At 52.0% G+C, this 19,302-nt stretch overlaps 1 protein-coding gene across 1 annotated transcript in view; it reads left to right on the top strand.

The window, feature by feature from the left end:
- Positions 1-257: 257 nt before the first annotated feature.
- Positions 258-19,302, top strand: part of PLXNA4 (plexin A4) — a 456,808-nt gene continuing 437,763 nt past the window's right edge. Inside the window, exon 1 of the mRNA XM_041413432.1 lies at positions 258-429. The gene's annotated coding sequence lies outside the window, so the exon portion shown is untranslated. The remainder of the gene's footprint in view (positions 430-19,302) is intronic.

Here is a 19,302-nt window from a genome sequence, read left to right as displayed (position 1 = left end):
GTCTGTGTTTGCAAAAGAGCCTGGGTGTCCAAGCCGGCTCCGCAGCCACCATTGGAGAGGAGGGCTAGGGAGGAAGGGCTGGCTGGCGAGACAGCCGCAGTGCGAGCCCTCCCCGGCGGGCGGGAGGTCGCGGAGCCGGGCATGGCCCCGTAGCGCATCCCCTGCCTGCATCCCCCTGCCTGCACCCCGCCTGCAGCTCCGCTGCCCGGCTCCCTCCGTGGAGTATTTGGGATTGGAGAGAGACACACACGCACACACGCGCACACACACACACGCACACAGAGACCATCTGCAGTGTCAATGCGGCGCCTGCTCTGAAGACTGAAGTGGGGGGAAAGGAGAGGAGAGAAATATTATATGTATATATATATATATGCACATATATATATACACCAAAACCCACCCAAAGCAAGCCAGGAGCATTCCCAGGTAAGGAGCCCCCCGCCCCGCCCGGGCAGCGGGGGCTGCGGGAGGATGCCCCGGAGGATGCTCCGGGAGGGCTGGCGGGGCTGCAGCGCTACCTGCCCTCCACAACTGGCGGCAGGGCAGGGGGGGCTCTGGGAGGCGCCCCCGCCGCTGCTCCCCACCCCTGGGTCCCGGGAAGGGGGTCTGGGATGGAGGGCAGGGACCCCCGCGGACTGCGGGCTGAGTCGGGGGGCTCGGGCACGGCCCCTCCCGGCCCGGCTGGGGAGGATGCTGGGCAGGGGGCGCGGCGGGGAGCCCCCCTTCTCCTCATCCTCAGCGCGGAGGGGACGCGGTGCCCGGTGTCCCCCGTTCCCGGGTCCCCGATGGCTTTTTCCCCACGCACGAGGCTCAACTTTTCTCCGCGGAGGTAGCGGCTCCAGCGGCGCAGCCCGTCCCTCATCACCCTCGGCATCGCCCGGCTGCGGATTTTCCTCCCCTCGGGGGGTATTTTTCCCCCTTCGAAGCTCCGGAGCTCTCCTCGGGCGAGGAGCTGGAGGCATTTACAAACTTTTCCTGCTCCCGGTGAGGTTGCAGCTGGACGGGGCTGGAGGCAAAGCCCAATTCCCGGGGAGGATAACACCTCCCGGGTGCCCGATGGATGGAGACAGGGGCCAGCCCCGGTGGTGAACACCTAAGAGGGAAGAGCAGACCCCCGTGGCTTCCCTTCCTGCAAGGTGCTGGAGAGTTTTCCTGCCCAAATCCCGGCTGCGGACTCAGCGCTGCTAAACCTCCCTCCTTTCCCTCGGTGCATGTGTGTGCTGCAGCCGAAACCTGCGTACCGATGCTCTGCCTTTATCAGAGACATGCCCTTAAATGATGTAGACCGGGAGAAGTGATCTAAACACCGAGCCGCGCGTTGTTTTGGGTGGAAATCCACGTTGTTTTGCTGGAAACCTAATACTCCGGCAGCAGCTGAGTTCCTCGCAGACAAACAAACCCGCTCGCTCAGCCCCAGCAGGGCTGTTTGGGTTTGTAGTGCCTGCATGTGGCTGCTCCATCCCCAGCCCGGAGGAAATCCTCCTCCCGGGGCTCCATCTGCTCGCCGTGCCGGGAAGGGATGCGGCGGTAGGAGCTGCAGGGCTCGCCCCGGTTGGGAAGGAGCCGCTGGAACGCCTGTGGCTCCGCACCTCTCCCGCAAAACTTCCACACCCCGCGCTGCTTCCCAGCCCTGCCGCCGGCAGCTCGCTGCAAACGCACCTGACTGCCTGCCCGCGGCTTCCCCCCGCTGCCGGCAGGCGATGCCTGGGAAAAGAGGATTTGGGAAAAGCCGGGGGGGTGTGCCGCTCCCCAGATCGTGGGGTGAGTGCTGCAGAGAGGGGAGGCTCGGACCGGGACCCCCGAGACTGCCGGGGGATGCTCTGGATCCGCGGGAACAATGACGGTGCCCGGGGATTTTTACAGCCCGTGCAAACTGCTCGCAGCCTTCTAGGGATTTATCTTGAGCGTGCACAAATATTTTGGAGGGCGGAGAGCGTGCCAACTTATTTTCTGTACCTGGCCTCTGTTTCAGCTGGGTGTTGTTTGTAGAAACCCGAGAGCGGGCAGGACCAGGGGGGCTCGGGGGGCTCGGGCTTTGGCGTCTCTGTGATTTTAATTACGGTGTGGGATTAGGTGCTTCCTCCCACCCAAGCCTCTGGCTGGAGGTGCAGGGGATGCGAGCAGCGTTTTGCTTGTGCTTTTGGTTTTTCTTTTTGCCGGGGGAAGTGCGTGTTTGTTTGTTTGTTTGTTTGTGCGTGTGGGATCCTTCGCTAAGCCGGGCTTCAAGCGGTGCAACAGATGTGTGTGTGTGTGTGTTTCGCGTGTGCAGCCAGGTTTAAACACGCAAGCCCAGCCCCGGCACGAAAAGCTGGGCTTTTCTCCCCTCCTGTGCCCAGACCCACCCTCCATGGGGTGTCTCCTTCCCGAAAGGACCACTCCAAGGCTTTTTCTCTCTCTGTCCCATCCTGAATGTGCGGCGCTCGGCGCTATCGATACCACGCGAAATAAATGACAGCCGCATGATCTAAGTGTTGTTTCTGTCCAAGACGGGTGTTTTAGGAGCCGGGCTGATGATGATCAATCACGGTGCTGTAGGGGAAGCATTCGCTCGATGATCGGAACCGAGGGCTGGTGTCAAATGTGCCGTGCGCGGCTGGGGAGGGATGCTGCAAAGCCAAAGGGACGTGCTGAACTTCTCCGCAGGGAGAGCGAATATTTGAGCTTTTCCTCGCCGGATTCACCTGGCAGCATCCTTCCCTGCAGCGCAGAGAGCCCGGTGCTCGGCAGCCGGTGGGTGAGGCAAAGCCAGGGCTGAGCAGAGGCAGGAGAGCGGCTGGGCTGCTGCCGGGAAGGCAGGAGCCGTCTGTGGCAGCCCCATCCCGGGGGGCTCAGGGTTGCCGGAGCCGCTTTCATATCAATTCCTCCACTTTGGCAAGATGAGGAGGGGGAGGAGAGATGCCGGCGCCCCTTTTGTGTTGCGTCTTTTTGCTTTTACCGAACGGCTTTGTCTCTGCCTCCCGATGCCGAGGGGCTGCAGTAAAACCAAGCTCGCTCTCGCCGCGCCGGGGCTGGATTCGTGTGAAGAGCCCGGCAAGGTCTTAGGATGCTCGGGGTGTTGCTGAGGGTTAACGCCGTGTGGGAATCAGTTTCTTGTGAGGAAGGGAACCCTGAGCAGCTCCCTGCAGAGCTGAGGAGGATGCTGGCACTGTGGGGTCGTGCTCCACGCTGGGAGGTGACCTGGGGACGGTGTCAGAGGTGGGGCTGCTGAGTTTTGGAGTTCGCAGTGCCGGAGCTTGTGGCTTGGCACTGCCCACTTGTGTTTTGGAGCAGGATGGCGTGGTGTCCTGGGAATAATTTGGCTGCTCTTGATCTATTTATTATTTCTAACCCCTCTAAAGTGTGGTCTCACATAGCTGAGACTCCAAAGTCTCGTGTGCTGCCCATGAATCCCCCTCCCCAGCCAGGGATGTGTTTTGGGCTGTGACTGTTCCCGCTCCTAGCAAAACCCTCAAACTGCTTCATGCTCTAACAAAAAGCATCTGGGGAACCTTTCTAGCTCTCTGAAAGGCTTCAGAGGGCTCTTTCTTACTCCTTCCTTCTGGCTTGCGAGACTCAGGGAAGGGACAGCAGCGCTCCAGGCGCCCAAGGCAACGAGACTTCCCGTCTGTGCAGAGAGTCTGGGCAGCCACTGCCTTTCTGCAGGGCATCAGTGATGAGCGTGCTTCCCTGCCTGACTGTCTTCCTGTGAAAAGTGCTTTATATCCCTCAGCTTTGAGCTCTCAAGGAGCTTGTGACAAAAAGAAAAAAGAAGAAGAAGAAGAAGAAAAAAATTATGTAGTGCTGCCCACATGTTTTTCACTCGGGCTCTGAATGGTTTTAAAACATAACCATTTACTCAGTTCCTGTGGTGTGGATAGGGAAACTGAGGCACAGGGTTTTAAAACATAACCATTTACTCAGTTCCTGTGGTGTGGATAGGGAAACTGAGGCATGGGGTTTTAAAACATAACCACTCACTCAATTCCCGTGGTATGGATAGGGAAACTGAGGCACAGGGTTTTAAAACATAACCATTTACTCAGTTCCTGTGGTGTGGATAGGGAAACTGAGGCATGGGGTTTTAAAACATAACCATCTACTCAATTTCTGTGGTGTGGATAGGGAAACTGAGGCATGGGGTTTTAAAACATAACCACTCAGTCAATTCTCGTGGTGTGGATAGGGAAACTGAGGCACAGAGAGGTAAAGAGCTCAGTCCACAGGTATTGATGAGGAATTCTCATTCACCAGCCTGAAATGCAAACTGAGCCCCAGGTGGGGCTTTGATGAGAGCAGAGAACGGTGCCCTGCCCTTCAGTCTGTGCTTCAACAGCCAAGAGCAGCCCTTGGACAGAACAGGACATTTTCAGGATTGATTTTTTCCCAATTAAAATGGCAAATGGGTGTTTTGAAGTGAGAAAGTATCACAGAGTCATGGAATTACAGAACAGCTTGGGTTGGAAGGGACTTTAAAGATCATCTAGTTCCAATGCCTTGCCATGGGCAGAGACAACCAAACATTTTGGGTTAGAGAACTGGCCTGGGAGCAGCTGTTCTTTCATGGACCTCAGTCCCAGTGCCTTTAAAATTTGCTGCAAAATGTTTTTCATCACCTTTGGGAATGGAGACATCACTGCAGAAATGACGTGCTGAATTCCCTGCAGCCTGTGTGGTGATTTTCTGTATCTGGCACTCTCCCTTGGGGTTTTTTTGACTCATCCCAAAGCACAGTCTGGGTTTTTTTGTTGGTGCATGAGCTCTGTGAGTTTGCCTCATCCTTAAGGGGCTGAGCAGCCACCCGGGTAAGAGGTGCCAACTCTTTGTCCCCTGCCAGAGCCATGTGGCACCTGTCCTGAACCCTTTCCTTGGTAAAAACCCCTCTGGGAGCCCTCAAAAATGCTCTGAAGGCCCTAAACAGTGGTTTAAAAACCCACGTCATTTTAGACACCTGTAGCTCTCCAGCTGATGTGAACCCTGCCAGGGACGTGCTCCCTTCCAAGGGGATTCCTGGAGCCGTGGAGGAACCCAACTTTTTGCTGAAATAAGATGTTCCCAGCTGTTGCTACCCCAAATACTAATGTTTGTAGAAGACACCAGCTTCTCAGAGCCTGAAGACCTGGGGGAGAGCAGTGACTGGGTTCAAACCCCCATCCCACTCAGCAGGTGGCTCCGACCTCGCCTGCAATCACTAGAGAGAGAGAGAGATCATTTGCAGACTCTGTGACCTGCTTTTACTCCAGGCTTTGCTGCTGAGAGGGTTTCCTCCTGTTTAAAAAAGTGCTTTTTAAATGCTTCATGCAGTGAAACAGGAATCCAGACCCAAAAGTCAAGTGGCTGAGAATCCCAGGCTTCTTTTGCATGGGGATAAATAAAAAGTCCTGCTGAGCGTGGCAGGATTTGCACTTGTGACCCAAAAGGGAGATGTTGCACCTCTGATTCTCCTGCCTTCCATGCCTGATCTCTGAGTTTCCTTCCATCTCCATTATCTACACACTGATTTGCTGGGGCTTTCCCACCCATATTGGCAATGAATTTATGGGTTTTGACTGGCACTTGAATTTGCCAGGACGAATGCATGGCTCTGATGCAGATAATACAGGTTAACTTTTCACTACAGGCCTTTGCATGATCTAAACCCACACATTTCCTCCTCCTCTGCTCTCCTGCAAGGGCCAGAGGGATAAATCTTGATCCTGGGTGAACCCTTGCAGCCAAATGCAGGTAAATGTTTGTGAAGTGAGGCTGCACACCTCCGTGTTATTTCTCCTGGAGCTTAAAACACTCCACAAGGGAGGAAAGGTGAGGCTGGTGAAGATGTTTTATTTCCAGTAGTGTTTTCCTGGAAATAGTGAGGTGATGCTGGACTGGTGATTGCCTGTGGATGGTTAATATTTATATATTTGCTGTTTTTTCTGAATGAGGAACTCACACTTGCTGCCAGCAGCCCCCTGATTCTCATTCATGCTGAGCCTGGGGACTGGCCGGGCATTCCACTGCTTGGTGACTTGATTTTAGAGTTACAGGGATCAGGAGGATGAATTAGAGGTAAATTACAGCCTGGATGGATACACCCTCAGCAGTGGCAAGGTTTAAATTAAAAATATCTTGCCGGGATGAAGCACCAGTAAGTGAAGTTCTGGTGTTGTGTCAGTCTGGGGAACAGGAACACAAGGAGCCCACACATCGATTCCCAGCTGAACTGGGATATTGCCACTTTGTTTCTCCTACCAAATATTCTCTTTTTCCTTCCTTTTTGCCTCTTTCCCCAGCTGAAGGAAGGATGGTCATGCTGGGAAGTTGGGAGAAGCTTTGCGGATTCGCCGCACGTGCGTGTGGCCCTGTTTGACTTTGTTAGAGCATATTTGATTGTGAAAAGGGATTTATTTGTTTTTTGTGACAGGGGATTTGTCTATAATGTAGTGCTGGAAAGAAAACTCATTTAGAGACTAAGGAGGTGTATCCTGTTACAATTGCCTATTGATGGAATAGCAAGTGCTTGGTGTGCTGCACAGCTTCATTTTACTTTAGGGAAACTTATCCTGGGCTGCCAAAGGGAGACTTGGATTTGATGGAGAGCTGTCCCACGGTCCTCAGTGGGTTCCTTGGCTTCTTGTTTCCCCATCTATCAAGTGGGGGAGGTCTCCTAGAAGTGACTGTGCCTTCAGCAATCAACCTGATGCTTGCTTTGCTCTAAGGACCTTTAAAAATGACTCATTTTTTGTGAAGGGAGTAAAACCAGGGGGAGGCCTTGTTGGGAACTCACTCACCAGCCTGAGGAATGGCATCATGTCCATGGATAATTGTCACTAATGGGCACTGTCCCACCCCTGGGCAGTGCCACCTTCTTGTGTTGGCTGGGAAGAGGCTTTCAGAGGAGCAGAGGAACAGGAGGTTCCATATTCAAGGCAAAGGCTCTGCCCCCACAGCCCTGCCAGGGAGAGGAGATGAGCAGGGAATACAACCACACCAACTGTAGAGCCAATCAAAAGCTTGGATTTTTCTTTAATGGACAATCTAGGGAAGAAAAACCCACACCCAAATTAGGGTGGGCATGTGTGCTTTGGAAAAAAGGAGTTTTTGGGTTGTTTTGGGGAGCTCCTTGTATTTGTCAGGGTTTTGGTGCAAATTTCTGGGTCTTGCTGAAAGCAGAGCAACACGTGGAGTTTTTAAGCTGCTCTCCAGAGTTGTCTAAGTGTTGAGGAGTATTTGCATGGATAATTTTGGGTGTCTCCTCATTTTGGTTGTGCCTCACCCTTTGCACTCTCCCCTTTCCTCCCGGCCGGACACTGGGGCTGTCCCCTGTCACAGCCTCCTTTCCTTCCAGCCCCCCCAGATCCCAGGAGTGATTTGGGGGGTTACAATGACCTCAATACCCAGTACTTTTGAGACTTCATACCCCATCCCTCCTTGGATGCCAGGATTTATTTGGGGGATTGCAGGGACATCAGTACCTGGTGCTTCTGAGGCTCCACGCCCCAGTCACCGCTTGGATCCCTGACTGCTCCTCTCCAGATCACCCACACAGCTTCCCCAGGGAGGGCAGTGCTCAGGGGCAACCTGGAGGGGCACTTCTTGCTTTAAGGCCACCTGTGCCACCCCTGAAGCCACCTGTGGGAGGGCAGTTGCCTCCTCACCCTGAAGACGGCGGGATGAGCTCCGAGTTCTCCTCCTGCGCCGAGCTGCTATGGTGATGAGTTGCTATAGAAACACATATTTAGCATTATTATTTATTATTGAAAGGTGCTTCTTTTCATCCCTTAAAAGCAGGGTTGTGCCCAGCAGACCCCAGTGCTGGGCTGTGGGACGCTGCCCACCCTGTCCATGTGGGATGGGGGGGTTAAGCTTCCTGGGAATCCAGGTTTATCCACGCTGGAGGCAGGGAACCGTGCTGTGCTGGCCCAGCAGGCTGATCTGGTTAAACAAATCCCCCAGTTAGTTGCTGTCACAGGTCCCTTCCCTTGTCAGATCCCTCCTTTGGAGGGGGATTTGAGGGAAACCTTTCGTTCTAATGAGCTTACTCATCTCCAAACTGATAATCACGTGTCACCACTCGGGGTGCACCAAGTTCTGTGGCAATGTCTGTTCACCCAGCACAAATGCTGCATTCACAGCACCTCCTGGGCATTGCCTGCTCAATACCTGCTCTTATCTCTGCCTCTGCTGCTCCTCGTTGTTTGCTGGAGTCCCTCCCTGTCTGCAAGCCCAGCCCTCTGTGCTGGGAGGCAGAAAAGCTCCTCTGATACTCCTGTCCTGGGCTTCTGCTCTGCTGAGCCCCCCTGGAGCTGCAAGGGGCCAAGCAGAGCAAGCTCTGCTCAGGGCATGGCTCTGCCTGCCCTCACCATCACTTTCCAGTGGTCATGGGTGGGATGGATCCTGCTTTGGGGGGTCTTGCTCCCCAGGAATGGGTGCAGGGGGAAGGAGCAGGTTTGCTCTGCAGCAGGGAGCTGCCTGGACCCCGTTTATCCAGCGCATCCATTGGTTTTGGGAATGCTCAGGAGGTGCAAGAGGGATGCAAAGGGGTCTCCTGCCTGCAGCCACTGGGTTCACAGCTTCCCCTGGAAGCTGGCAGTGCTGCAGAGGTGGCTCCTCAAACAAAGCTCCCTCCTTCCCTCCTGCTGTCCTTCACAGCCTGGCAGCCCTGAGGATGCTGCAGTGGCTGCAGAGGGGTGGCTCGGTGGGGACAGGAGGTTGGGAGGATGGAGGGATGTCCAGGGGCACTGGGAGGAGTGGGGCTGCTTTCCCTCTCTGGCTGGGGCTTGGCTTGCAGCAGGGATTAGCTGTGCAGTTCTTTCTTGTTCCCTGGAAATTGTCTAGTGGGAAAAAAAAAAAAAAAAAGAAAAAAAAAAGGAAAGAAAAAAGGAAAACAACACAGCTTTTCTGGATGCTGAATTAACAACTGGGAGGTTTAGCTTCAGGGCTGGCTGGAGCAGCTGCTCAGCCCCTCCTCTCACACCCTGCCCAGGTGCTGCAGGTGCAGGGCTGGTTCAGCTGCAGGTGCTCCCCTGGAGATGGGGTGGGGAGGGATGCAGGAATGGCTGGACCAGGGCAGGATGCTGGGTAGGCAGAGACCTGGGCTTGGGGAAACATCTGCTGCTGCTAGCAGGGTGAGTTCCCTGAATCCCTCCAGGTCTCCACCTCTGGCAGCCTCTGAGGAAACAAAAGGAGGTTCTTGAAGGCACCCCCTGAGGCAGGAATAAAACACCTTCCTTTGCAGAGCCCTCTCTTTGCTTGAAGTCATTCCCTTTGGGCTTTGCATTTTCCTTCTTGGAAGCTCTGCTCCCTGCAGGGAAGAGAAAAAAATCCCTGGGGGTGAAGGAGCAGGCCTGAGGGGGATGGGGGGCCTTCCTGGAAAGTGTGGGATGGAAATGGAGGAAGGGATAAAGGGGTCCAGTGGAGGAGTCTAGGGGTGAATGGAGACCCCTGTAACCCCTCATGTAGGGTCACATCCAGCCTGACTCTGTGGTAGGGATGGTTGGGAGCATCCTGATGGGTGGGAGGTGCTCCTGCACATCCCAATCCCTTCTCCTGGTGAGAGGAGGCCAGCAGAGTGGTGCCTCTCTGAAAGGAGGGGGGGGCTGGCTGTGGGAAATGAGAGCTTGCTGTGTCCTGGCTGGGTCACCCTTGTCCTTGTGGGTCTGCAGGGTTTAAGTTTTGCTTCTACCACCCATTTTTTTCCTCTCTGAGCTGCACCAACTGCTTGGATATGTGATTTGGAAAGGTCATCCAGGTGGTGGAATGGAATTGGGGCTGATTTGGGAGTCCCTGTGGATCCCACCAGCCCTGAGACCACCCAGTCTCAGGTCTGTCTCCAAAAGCCCACTGAGGGTGGAGTAATTTTGGCCACTTTTGCATCCTCTGGCTTTCCCTTCCTGGTCTCCAAGCTCACTCCCAGAGATCAGGAGCTGCTCACCTGGGCCAGGAAAGGGCAGGAGGCACCTTGGAGCTGCACCCTCTGCCTGGGTGAGGGATGGAGAAGGGAGGAGAGGCAGGTGAGCCATGGCAGGACCTGGGTACTTAAACCAGCACCCCTTAGAGCCACTCAGGAGGGATTTCCCCCCCTCCTTTATGCTGGAGTTGCTGCCTTTGCCTCCCTCAGCAAGGCAAACACTCAAGGGGATGCCTGAAAATGAAAGCACCAACTTTTAGGACAAATTTCTCTCTGCATAATGTCTCAAAGAAAGCCAGGAGAGGAAACAGCAAGCAGGCCTAATTAGGTAAGTATTCCCCATTAGGAAGGGGAAGGAGCTATCAAGTCGATTTCCATTTCCTTCTTATTTTACATGCCTGATTTTTCCGCCTCTCCAGGAGGCGGTGTGTGAAGTAGGTCTCTCCTTAGCTTGGAGAAGTAAATAATCAGGAAACGATGAGCTCCCGAAGCTCTTTCCAAAGCTTTCCAAATCTGGACTAAGCTGAGGATTTTTAGCATCTCCACCAGCCTTCCAGGAGCTCCCCAGCATCCATGAGACCTGGCAGGGACTTGCTTCCCCCCTTCATGCTGGAGAACCAAGGTGGGCAGCAGGACTTGCATATTCCAGATGTCTCCTGCAGATATTTCTCCCCATTTCACCTGTTCTGGGTGGAATTTCTTGTCTCCTGGCTGCTTCCCTGGGTGTGGGCACATGGAGGTGCCTTGCTGCACTGGGAAATGTGATTGGGATCAGCCCCTAAACCACCACCTGGTCCACCCCTAGCTGAGCCCAGCGTGTCCCCACGTCCCCATGTCCCCCTGGCCGTGCCTCACCCCCGTGTACCCAAAGCTGCTCTCCTGGCTGTGCTCTCTGCTGCCTCTCAGAACAACACATTGCGGCGTGGGCTGCAATTATGGAGCCATCAACGGGTTCCTCTGACACATTTTGGCGAGCCCGGGGAGGCTTTGTGTGCACCAGCCTGCGAGGGAAGCTCTCTCCTCCCCCCTTGTGCTGCCTCCCCCTGCTCCAGAGTCTGTGAGTGGTGTTATTAAAGGCTGTCGGGAGCTGCTGTCATTGGCACAGTCAATGGCTGACACAAGGCAGCCCTCAGACTTTGACTCATCACACACACACACGCTTTGCAATGCATGAGCCACAAAAAAAGCCCATTTCTCACAAGCATCACCCTTTCCCCAGCTGCTTGGGCCCTTTTCTGCATTCATTTCAGAGAAGAAGCCTTGATTGTCCTGCAGTGTGAGGAAGGGATTGGGGTTGCATCATGCTGCCTGCACGTTCCCAGCTCTCTCATTATCTTTTGCTGGAAGTTGTGATGCCTTTTTTTTCCCTAAATACAACTCCGTGCATCCATATATATAGACATATCTATGTGTGTGTGTGTATGTTTTATACATATACATAAAAATACACATTTATATGCACATTGCTACACACAACTGCAAACTGCACATGCTTTGGAAATGCCAATCTGTTCACCCTGCACTTTTCACAGATCACTGCCAATTTTCCCTCACAGTTCAGGAAAGGTTCTGCAGGTCCAGATTTTTGGAGAAGGAAGAGCAGCCTTGCTGCAATAGCTGGAGTTAGGAGGGAATTAGGCAAAAAAACCCAGTTTTCCTTTTTCCTCCAGCATCCCTTGATCAGATGCTGGTGGCAGAGAGATGTTTTCCAGCTTGTAGGGAGGAGAGTGAAGAAAGAAAAGACTTTGAGGTGTTCCTCCACCGCAGAACTGGGAAGAAATAGAACAAATTTGGACAAACCTTTGTGTCTGGGAATGTGCTCCAGTTGAGCTTGGCTGCCTCAGTGCTTTTCAGAAGGTACTGGTCCAGGCCCTGCTGGTGGCAAAGGAGGCTTTGAGAGGCTCTCAGGGGTAGGGGATGATCGTGCAGCAATTCCCATCCTTCCTGGTGGCTCAGCTGGACCCTGGCCACGAGCACTCAAGTGGGGCAGCACGAGGTGCCACCAGCCTGGAGGAGATCCCAAGCAGATTGGAGCTCCGTGACAATCTGCTTTTCTGCTTTCCAGTCCTTGGCTGTGCATGGACACGTGCAGAAGTCTCCCTGCCTCCTGCTGGTTGGTGCACAGGGTTCTTTGAGCCACATTTCCCCCACTCCCAGCCCTGCTGGCCACTTGGGCTGCTTCCCTGCTCTGCCTCCCTGCTCTGCCTCCCCTCCTTCTGGGGATTTGTGTGGGAGGATAACTCTGGGGCTTCTCCAATACTTGCACAAGGGTATGGGAAAGTGACTGTGAGATGCCTGTGATGCCTCAAGGTTTAGCTTTTATATTTTTCACATTCTGTGCTGCTTTAGTGTGCAGTTATGAGCTTCATATTACAGGATGGGGAGCTCTGTGCACAGAGCAGGGAGACAAAACAATTCCTGCTCCAGCTGGACACCAAGGACAACTGATCCAAATCTCAGCCCAGGAGCACAAACCCCGTGGGCTGCAGAGAGAAAAACAAGCAGGATGGGAGTGCAGGGGCTGAGCTGGAATTGGACACTGAACTGCAATGTGCACATGGAGCAGAGCTGATCCCAGGGAGAGACCCCGGGAGCGCTCGTGCATTTTGGGACCATTTGGGTTCATCTTGGGGGCAGCCCTGGCTGGGCTCTTGTGCTGCCCCAGGTGCATCCATGGAGGAGATCCTTTCAATCCATCCCTGCTTTATTCTGGAACTCCATCTAATCTCTGTTCTAGCTCAGGCACTTGAAGCCTTTTCACTCAGTGATTTGCCTCTTGGTTTCACCTGGTTGTTGTCCTCTCTCCTACATTGCTTCTCCCTCCCTGGGCACAGGAATCAGCTTTATTTTATAAAAAGCAAAAAGGTCTCCAGGTGCAGGGCTGTGCTCGCCTGTCTCTCCTGCACTGCTCTCTGCCAGTGGGTGACTTATTTCACCACCCATAACCAGCCTCTCCCAAGGTCTCACTGTTGCTGGGCTCAGGCAGAAGGTTTTAAAGCCACTGCCTCTTCTCAAACACAGGAAAAAAATAATCCCTTCCTCAGCTCAAGGAGCAGCTTTTAAAGGGGTTCCTGCTGCTGCTGAGGCAGGGTGGCTGCAGGAGGGGCCCAGCCCAGCCCAGAGCAATGCTGGGGATGGAGGATGTGTGTGTCAGGCTCCCCACGCAGAGGAAGGAATCAAATATCTGCCCTATCTCAAATGCCATGCTGGGCTCCTCTGGGACAGAGTTATTGGTGAGGAGGAAGCTGACCTTCTCCTGTGTTTATGGAGTGAATCTCTGGTTCACTTTGGGTTTGATTTCCACCCCCCTCCCCTCCTGTTACACAGTGCAGTGCTCCATTTCAAAGGAAATAACATTTTCTTCATTTTCTCCTTTGCTGGGATTTTTTTTTTTTTAAAGTGCTGCTCGAGATGAACAGGATTTCATCCCCTCAGCTTTCCGTGCTTTATCCTTGGCTTGTCACCCTGGAAATGGATGTTGCTTGCCCACGTTTTTTGGGCACCAGGGATATTCCCCTGTTACAGCTCCTGAGGGTGCACAAATTCTCCTGGAGCTGGGAAAACACATAATTATTTTAGTAGTCAGACCCCAGCGAGTCTGAGAATTAAAAATCCTCCTCGTTTCCCTCAGTGCCACATGGATCTGTCCTTCTTCCTCCTGGCTGACTTATCTCCAGCCTTCCCTGGCACAGCTTTTGCTGCAAATCCTTTCCTGCAAGGGCTGGTCTTGAGCATCTTTAGAGCATCAAGTCCTTTGGAGCTCCATTTCCTTTTCCTTCCACTTCTACCTGTGGAGAGCAGATTTTTGGAAGCTCAAGAGCTCTGTCTCTCCTGTGCACAGGTCCCTTGGAGATATTTGAAGGCACTCTGCTGAAGTTCACAGGTGACTTTTGAAATCTTGGCCATTGCATTCATGTATATATATATATATATATAATATCTGTTCTCTTTTCCTTCCTGTTTTCTTTCTCTGTCAGGAATCCAGCTGTGCAACATGTGGCACTTGTAGGGCTTGGAAGGCAGGAAGATCAAGCAAACACAGAGCTTTCAGCAAGAAGAGATAAATTTCCAGAATAAATTCCAGCCACGTAGGCCCAGTCTGTTTTAGTTTTAAAGCCCTGCTGGTAGTGATGTGTGGGAGCTGTAGCTATAAAGCCAGGGAGAGAAGAAGAGTTTATTTGTATTATTTCTGGCACCTTGGTAGAGAGAAAACCCCAGTTCTGAGTTCGTGGGGCTTGGCACGGAAGGCAGAGGAAAAAAAAAGGGAATTATCTGCCCTGACTGCTGTAACTGGAAGAGGAAAGTGCCGGATTTGTGGGGGTGTGTGGGATGCAGATGGCCCCAGAGGAGAAATATCTTGTTATTAATAACCCCTGGAATTGTGATAGCAATTTCCCACCTGTGTGGAAACGCCGCCGCCGTGGTTTTTATCTCAGTGCTGTGGCAGGAGCACAGCTGGGAGCTGGGGGCTCCCTGCTCAGGCAGCTGCTGGGGGTTCCTATTTACTGCAGACACAGAGAGCAGGGCAGGATTTGGGCTGTTGAGCCCTGATCATAAATTGGCTGCAGGGTGTGGTATTTTCTGAGACTCCTGACAAAGGCAGGAATGATGGATCTGACTCCGTGTTCTCAGAAGGCTAATTTATTATTTTATGATCTATATTATATTAAAGAATACTAAACTATACTAAAGAATACAGAAAGGATATAGACAGAATGCTAAAAAGATAAGAATGAAAACTCATTACTCTTTCCAGAGCCCTGACACAGCCTGGCACTGATTGGCCAAGGAGTCAAAACAACTCACATGAAACCAATGAAACAACCACCTGTTGGATAAACAATCTCCAAACACATTCCAAAGCAGCAAAACACAGGAGAAGCAATGAGACAATATTGTTTTCATTTTTCTCTGGGGCTTCTCAGCTTCCCAGGAGAAGAATCCTGGGCAAAGGGATTTTTGCCAGGTCAGGGACCCCTGACCTGGCAAGTGTCACTGTGGCCTGGGAGCTGCTGTGTGCTGCTGCTTCTTCAGAGCATCACTGAAGGGTTTTGGTGGGAAGGGATTTTAAAATGCTACTTCCAGCTGCCCTCAGGTGTGCCTTCTACTAGCCCAGGGTGCTCTGTGCTCCATCCAACCTGGCCTTGGACACTGCCAGGGATGGGCAGCCACAGCTTCTCTGGGTACCCTCTGCCAGGGCCTGCCCACACTCACAGGGAAGAATTTCTTCCAAATATCCAATCTAAACCTGTCCTCTTTCGATTTAAAGCTATTCCACCTTGTCCTGTTTCTTTTTTTTCCCAAAAATCCTTTTTTTTCTTTTTCCCTTCCCCCATTTACTACTATATTTTTTTGCTTTACTAAGGTAAAAATATAAATAAGCCCAGAAGTGACCCCTGGATGCGCTCCCCAGCTCTAACATTAGTGTGTTAGTCTTCTATGTTTAATTTTAGAAAAAACTAAGTAGTTTTGGAAGGATTTTTATTTTTACGGGATTTTCTTGGTCACAAAGAGATGCTGTGCCATAGCTCATGTCTGACTGGAATGTTTAGCACCTGTACATTTTTTATGTTTAATTTGTGGAGTTACAGTAGTATGGTGACAAATTCTGTATCTGAAGTGTTTCCCAGTAAGATAAAACGCACCCAGCACAAAACACTGCTGTTTTCAGCCTAATGCCAGCACTAACAACCCAGACTTCAATTCCATCCCTCTCTCCTCTGCCTTTTCCTCTAATCCAGACTTCAATTCCATCCCTCTCTCCCTCTGCCTTTTCCTCTAATCCAGACTTCAATTCCATCCCTCTTTCCCTTTGCCTTTTTCCTCTAGTCCAGACTTCATTTCCATCCCTCTCGCCCTCTGCCTTTTTCCTTTAGTCCAAACTAAAACGTTGCAGACTAACTCTTGAGTCAAGGGCAAAATTCAGCCCAGCCTCCTGCCTGAGTGATGCTCCTGTCACTAAAGCCAGTCCCCAGACATGTCCCAGCCACGCAGGAGGCAGGAGAAGACCCTGTGTCCTCCAGCCCCGGGCAGGTGGAGCACAGGTGATGCTCTCCAGGAGCAGGGAGGATGCTCCTGCCTCACGTCCCAACAGCTGTGACTGCATCCCCAAGGGTAATGGGCACAGGTTTTACAGCTTTTCACAGCATTTGAGGCTTGTGTGGCATTCCAAGTGCAGCTCTGGTGTCCTGGGAGGAGAGGGAAGAGAGCAGCAGGTCCTGTGGTAGGTGAGGCTGAGGGGCTGGAGTGCACATTTGTACAGTACTTGTGGGTGTTACTCTTTTAGCACCTGGGCATCTGCTTAATAGTGTTCCTTCAGCTCTTAAAAGCTGTGTTATCAAGGCCTCCATTTCCTCTGAGCAGGATTTTATGAACAGAGGTGACCTTTGCACGCCCCCCACATTAAAAGCACCTCTTGTCTCAGCCACAGGTGCCTTTATCCTGTGTGAGCAGAGATGAACAAAGCAGATGGTGTTTGGATCTGGATTAAATTAGAGTTCTGCTTGCAGCTGGCTTAGCAAACAAATAACTTTCTTCTGGGTAGCACAACCCAGATCTCCAAGCTCTCACTGCAAACTGAAGTGTCCTTTGCAGCCTGCCCCTCTCTGCTGCTGGGTTTCTGTGTAACACCTGTCCTAACACAGCTAATGCTTTGTGATGATGGATCTGCAATTATGAGGCTGTGCAAACAGCTAAAACAATTGCATCACCCTCCCTGTGGCTGCTCTGGGCTGATTTGTGGAGCTGCTGATAGCACCAGGCACGGTCCATGCAGAGGAAGGGTCAGGTCCATGAAGTGCAGGGCACCTGCAGTTTCCATCTGTGTCTGAGTGGATCAGGGGAGATATTTATGGGAGGAAAAGTGGAGATTTTGCCTTTTGCAGCAGCAGCAAGCTGCCCACATGGAGCAGAACGTGCTGGTGGTGTCTCCTCTCACTGCTGGTCAGCGTGGGGGATGAACTGCAGGGATGAACTGCAGAAACCTTTAGCAGCAGAGTAGCAGCAGCAGACACCTCCTCCCTTCCTCCCCCCGGCCTCCCAGGCTGGGTGCCAGCAGCTGGACTCTGCTGTATCATTTCAGGACATGCTGGATGCATCCCTGCATCCCACAGCTGAGCAGGGTGACCACTGAACTATTTAAAGTCGCTCCAACGCCGACACTCGGGTGTGTAATGCAAATTCTGCTGATGCTGGGAAAGTGCTGGGGCAGGGGATGGGCTTAGGACTGAGGGGAATTTATCACTTTTGGGTGTGTGTCCCTCAAACGTGCACCAAAGGAGATAAGAATAGAGAAAATCAGCACTGAAGGAGCTTCCCGTGGTGCTGCATGCGTGGCTCTGCAAAATTAAAGTTGTTGCTGTGGCACTGAGCTGGGAATTCAACAGATTTGTTGGCTCTGTGTGACCTTGAGCAAGTCATAGACTCACAGACTGGTTTGTGCTGAAGGGACCTTAAATAATTTTGGGCAGGGACACCTTCCACTAGCCCGGGCTGCTCATCAGGATCAAGTCCTTCTCCTCCTCTGTTGATAAGACCAAGTGTTGTCTGATCCATCCTAGGAGCAGTGGAAAAGGCAAAACTTCTCCTTGCAGTATTTGTGCTATTAGGTGCTCAACTTGGTGAAACTTAGACTTTTAGCCATGGCCACAAGAGAAGGATCATCCTGATTTTTCCTCCCTGCTCCAAAGGGTGCCACCTTTTCTGCAAGGCAGCAGGAAAATTTAACCGAGGTCAAATATAGAAAAAAAAAAAAAAAGTTAAAATCAGTAACTTGCAAAAACTTTTCCCCTAATTTAGTTCTCAGCATTGCCCAAGTCATTCTGAATGCAACTTTCCACAGAGCTGGTAGCCCGAGGCAGACACCGAGCTCAGGAAATTGTCCCCTGAGTGGTTCAGGTCTGTCAAAGTAATGAGGACCTTAAAAATGAGCCTTGGCACAGAACATGTCAGACAACCTGAGCTGTAGGTGTTGCTGCTAATGCTCACTGGAATTATGCATGCACACAGTGCCCTGCACGGGAATGGCATCATTTTGGTGCAAAAAGAAATGTGTCTGTCCAGGATGGAGCTGTGTATGTCCCTGAAAACACACTGTGTGTGTGTGTGTGTGTACAGCAGCTCCTTTCTAATCTGCTTGTTAACAAACAGAGCATGTGATGATCTCCTCACCCACACGAGCACTATTCTGTCTCCTGCCTGCCTCTGATCCTAGCCATAGGTGTCCTGACCAGCTCAGCAGCAGCTCAGGACTCTCAGGCATGATTTGGGATTCTTATCCTGCAGCAACAGCCGGGCTGGGCTCTAAGAATAACTTCCCATTGGCCTTTGGATGTGTTGGCAGTAGCTGGGCTTGTCACAAAGTCACTGGGAGAGAAAATTAACAGCAAATTAAAAATACTTTCCCCACGTTTTTATTTCTGCAAGGGGGAGTTGAGTTTTGCTGCTGATCCTCTGCTTTTGTGGTCCTCCTGTGTCACCTGTAAATTGGGACATCACGGCACGGTGGTGGGATAGATGTCAGACTGCTTTTTATTTTTTCTTTTCCCTTGAAATGCTCCCAAAGCTGCAGCTTATCAGGGCTTGTGTCCACAGTGCCTCATTACAGCTCTCAGCACACAGAGTCCTTCCCCAGTGCTGCTGCTGGGCTGGAAATTGGGTCTCAGCTGGAAGTCTCTGCTTGGGAAAACGTGGGGCTCTCCATCAGTCCTGCCCCTGCGCCTGCCTTTTGGCTCAGGAGCAGCTCAGCTGCCCTTCAGCCTGCTCCAAACATCCAAGTCAAGTGGGGACAGAAGTTTTTTTTTAACCAGAATGCTCTGAGGGGATGTGTCTGAAGAGGGCAGATCTTGTTTGGTCTGATCTTGGGTGTTTCTTCTCAGGGAGCATCTTGCTCCAGATGCAGCAGCTGCGCCCCGGTTCATTTTGAGCATCACAAAAAGCACTGCTATGCCAGAATGGTTAAAAATGATAAACAATTGTAATGCAGTTTTTATGGGATTTGTAAGGAAAAGCCAAACAAAGCACGCAGGAGATCAGCATTAGTTAAAAAAATGTCTATTTGGTGCTGTATTATTTGTGAAGGAGAGGTCGTGCTCTGTAGCAATCTCATATCTGCAGAAGATGCCTGGAATTTGGGACTGGTGAGCTTTGGGGCAGAAGTATGGACTTTTTATCCTTCTGACACCCCTTCGAGTGCTCTTTCCAAGCCCTTGGAGGCAGCAGGAATAGACTACTTCAGCTGACACGTGCAAGTTTTTAACGACCAGATTGGGACCCAATTGCCTTGGGTGTTAGAGGAAGATGAAAAAAGATTCACCTGACCTCATCTGACCTGCTGGAGGGCTGAAAGACACGGAGCAGTTGGTGGAAGAGCTGCCGTGCAGAAGGCAGAGTGATAAAATAAACAGCACATGTCTGCCCAGCAGGTTCAGGGTGCC

Source organism: Onychostruthus taczanowskii, unplaced genomic scaffold (assembly GCF_017590055.1).
Source record: "Onychostruthus taczanowskii isolate IOZ18803 unplaced genomic scaffold, ASM1759005v1 scaffold41, whole genome shotgun sequence".
In the NCBI taxonomy this organism is placed as follows: domain Eukaryota; kingdom Metazoa; phylum Chordata; class Aves; order Passeriformes; family Passeridae; genus Onychostruthus; species Onychostruthus taczanowskii.
Note: the sequence above shows the minus strand (reverse complement) of the source record. Positions and strands in the feature narration are given on the sequence as shown.